Raw genomic sequence first — 4,069 nt, 5'->3', positions numbered from 1 at the left:
TCGGGAACTTGCTAGTAGTTGCCTAAATAATGGCTAAATACATTATGTGATCAAAAGTACCCGGACACCTGGCTGAAAATAACTTACAAGTTCGTGGCGCCCGACCGACCCTTAGTCTTGAAGACAGCTTCCACTCTCGCAGGCATACGTTCAATCAGGTGCTGGAAGATTTCTTGGAGATTGGCAGCCCATTCTACATCTACATCTACATCTACATTTATACTCCGCAAGCCACCTGACGGTGTGTGGCGGAGGGCACTTTACGTGCCACTGTCCTTACCTCCCTTTCCTGTTCCAGTCGCGTATGGTTCGCGGGAGGAACGACTGTCTGAAAGCCTCCGTGCGCTCTCTGATCTCTCTAATTTTACATTCGTCATCTCCTCGGGAGGTATAAGTAGGGGGAAGCAATATATTCGATACCTCATCCAGAAACGCACCCTCTCGAAACCTGGCGAGCAAGCTACACCGCGATTCAGAGCGCCTCTCTTGCAGAGTCTGCCACTTGAGTTTGTTAAACATCTCCGTAACGCTATCACGGTTACCAAATAACCCTGTGACGAAACGCGCCGCTCTTCTTTGGATCTTCTCTATCTCCTCCGTCAACCCGATCTGGTGCGGATCCCACACTGATGAGCAATACTCAACTGTAGGTCGAACGAGTGTTTTGTAAGCCACCTCCTTTGTTGATGGACTACATTTTCTAAGGACTCTCCCAATGAATCTCAACCTGGTACCCGCCTTACCAACAATTATTTTTATATGATCATTCCACTTCAAATCGTTCCGCACGCATACTCCCAGATATTTTACAGAAGTAACTGCTACCAGTGTTTGTTCCGCTATCATACAATCATACAATAAAGGATCCTTCTTTCTATGTATTCGCAATACATTACATTTGTCTATGTTAAGGGTCAGTTGCCACTCCCTGCACCAAGTGCTTATCCGCTGCAGATCTTCCCGCATTTCGCTGCAATTTTCTAAAGCTGCAACTTCTCTGTATAATACAGCATCATCCGCGAAAAACCGCATGGAACTTCCGACACTATCTACTAGGTCATTTATATGCATTGTGAAAAGCAATGGTCCCATAACACTCCCCTGTGGCACGCCAGAGGTTACTTTAACGTCTGTAGACGTCTCTCCATTGATAACAACATGCTGTGTTCTGTTTGCTAAAAACTCTTCAATCCAGCCACACAGCCGGTCTGATATTCCGTAGGCTCTTACTTTGTTTATCAGGTGACAGTGAGGAACTATATCGAACGCCTTCCGGAAGTCAACAAAAATAGCATCTACCTGGGAGCCTGTATCTATTATTTTCTGGGTCTCATGAACAAATAAAGCGAGTTGGGTCTCACACGATCGCTGTTTCCGGAATCCATGTTGATTCCTACATTGTAGATTCTGGGTTTCCAAAAACGACATGATACTCGAGCAAAAAACATGTTCTAAAATTCTGCAACAGCACTGAGTGCTGCACTGGGAGAGGTATCGATGTCAGTCGGTGAGACCTGGCAATGAAGTCGGCGTTCCAAAACACCCCAGAGGTGTTCTGTAGGATTCAGGTCAGGACTCTGTGCAGGCCAGTCCATTACAGTCGTGTAACCACACCACCACAGCCCGTGTACTGTGAACAAGTGCTCGATTTTGTTGAAAGATGCAACCGCCATACCCGAATTGCTCTTCAACAGTGGGAAGCAAGAAGGTGCTTAAAACATCAGTGTAGGCCTGCGCTCTGATAGTGCCACGCAAAACAAGAAGAGGTGCAAGCCCCACACGACCACATCATAACACCACCGTCTCCCAATTTCATTGTTGGCACTACACACGCTGGCAGGTGATGTTCACCGGGCATTCGCCGTACCCACACTGTGCCATTATACGAGTGCCGTTCAATAAGTAATGCAACACATTTTTTTTCTCGGCCAATTTTGGTTGAAAAAACCGGATATTTCTCGTGGAATATTTTCAAACATTCCCCCTTCGTCTCGTATAGATTCATTGACTTCCGACAGGTGGCAGCGCTGCACGGAGCTGTTAAAATGGCGTCTGTAACGGATGTGCGTTGCAAACAACGGGCAGTGATCGAGTTTCTTTTGGCGGAAAACCAGGGCATCTCAGATATTCGTAGGCGCTTGCAGAATGTCTACGGTGATCTGGCAGTGGACAGAAGCACGGTGAGTCGTTGGGCAAAGCGTGTGTCATCATCGCCGCAAGGTCAAGCGAGACTGTCTGATCTCCCGCGTGCGGGCCGGCCGTGCACAGCTGTGACTCCTGCAATGGCGGAGCGTGCGAACACACTCGTTCGAGATGATCGACGGATCACCATCAAACAATTCAGTGCTCAACTTGACATCTCTGTTGGTAGTGCTGTCACAATTGTTCACCAGTTGGGATACTCAAAGGTTTGTTCCCGCTGGGTCCCTCGTTCTCTAACCGAACACCATAAAGAGCAAAGGAGAACTATCTGTGCGGAATTTCTTGCTCGTCATGTGGCTGAGGGTGACAATTTCTTGTCAAAGATTGTTACAGGCGATGAAACATGGGTTCATCACTTCGAACCTGAAACAAAACGGCAATGAATGGAGTGGCGCCACACCCACTCCCCTACCGAGAAAAAGTTTAAAGCCATACCCTCAGCCGGTAAAGTCATGGTTACAGTCTTCTGGGACGCTGAAGGGGCTATTCTGTTCGATGTCCTTCCCCATGGTCAAACGATCAACTCTGAAGTGTATTGTGCTACTCTTCAGAAATTGAAGAAACGACTTCAGCGTGTTCGTAGGCACAAAAATCTGAACGAACTTCTCCTTCTTCATGACAACGCAAGACCTCACACAAGTTTTGAATGGAGATTACGTTGAAAAATAGTGTTGTGTAGCTAAAAGATTGGGGAATAACCTGGTGTATTTCAATGTTGAATAAAACAACCCCTGTTTCAGAAAAAAATGTGTTGCATTACTTATTGAACTGCCCTCGTATCACTGCATTGTGTACCGTCATTCGTCGCTCCACACAATGTTTTTCCACTGTTCAATCGTCCAATGTTTGCGCTCTATACACCATGCGAAGCGTCTTTTGGCATTTACCGGCGTGATTTGTGGCTTACGAGCAGCCGCTCGACCACGAAATCCAACTTTATTCATCTCCCGCCTAACTGTCATAGTATAAGCAGTGGATCCTGATGCAGTTTGCAATTCCTTTGTGATGGTCTGGATATATGTCTGCCTATTACACATTACGACCCTCTTCAACTGTCGGCGGTCTCTGTCGGTCAGCAGACGAGGACGGCCTGTACGCTTTTGCGCTGTACGTGTTCTTTCACGTTTCCACTTTACTATCACACCGGAAACAGTGGACCTAGGGATATTTAGGAATGTGGAAATCTCGCGTACAGACGGGCGTATGACACAAGTCACATCCAATCACCTGACCACGTTCGAAGTCCGTGAGTTCCGCGGAGCGCCCCATTCTGCTCTCTCACTATGTCTAATGACCACTGAGGTCGCTGATATGCAGTACCTGGCAGTAGGTGGCAGCACAATGCACCTAATATGAGAAACGTATGTTTTTGGGGGTGTCCAGATACTTTTGATCACATACTGCATGTAAAGAAAACATGTTACTTAAAATACCATTTTCTTGGGATTTGTTAAAGTTTTTTATAATAAAATGATAATTACATTCACACCCTAGCTGCAAGCAGGCGTTGATACACTTCATTGGGGACATGTTGAAAATGTGTGCCCCGACCGGGACTCGAACCCGGGATCTCCTGCTTACATGGCAGACGCTCTATCCATCTGAGCCACCGCGGGCACAGAGGATAGTGCGTCTGCAGGGACTTATCCCTTGCACGCCCCCCGTGTTTTTAAGAAAATTTTTTTCTTTTTTCAAGAGATCAGTATTTTAAATATATCTGAGACTGTTGTAGCCTGGGACCTAAAAAAAAGTCCTTAAGATTTCATTATCATAAATTCATGCTACCTCAAATTAAGCTTGCCATTTGTTAAGTAAATTTTCTCTTAATTTTTTTTTTATGTTACTGTCGTTTCTATTGTTAGCCGTG

At 46.1% G+C, this 4,069-nt stretch overlaps 1 non-coding gene across 1 annotated transcript; it reads right to left on the bottom strand.

The window, feature by feature from the left end:
- Positions 1 to 3,744: 3,744 nt before the first annotated feature.
- Positions 3,745 to 3,819, bottom strand: Trnat-ugu (transfer RNA threonine (anticodon UGU)). The gene has a single exon. It is a non-coding gene; the product is annotated as a tRNA-Thr (tRNA).
- Between the last annotated feature and the right edge of the window lie 250 nt (positions 3,820 to 4,069).

This window comes from Schistocerca cancellata, chromosome 10 (assembly GCF_023864275.1).
Source record: "Schistocerca cancellata isolate TAMUIC-IGC-003103 chromosome 10, iqSchCanc2.1, whole genome shotgun sequence".
Lineage (NCBI taxonomy): Eukaryota > Metazoa > Arthropoda > Insecta > Orthoptera > Acrididae > Schistocerca > Schistocerca cancellata.
The sequence above is the reverse complement of the archived record's forward strand: the minus strand, read 5'-3'. Positions and strand labels throughout refer to the sequence as shown.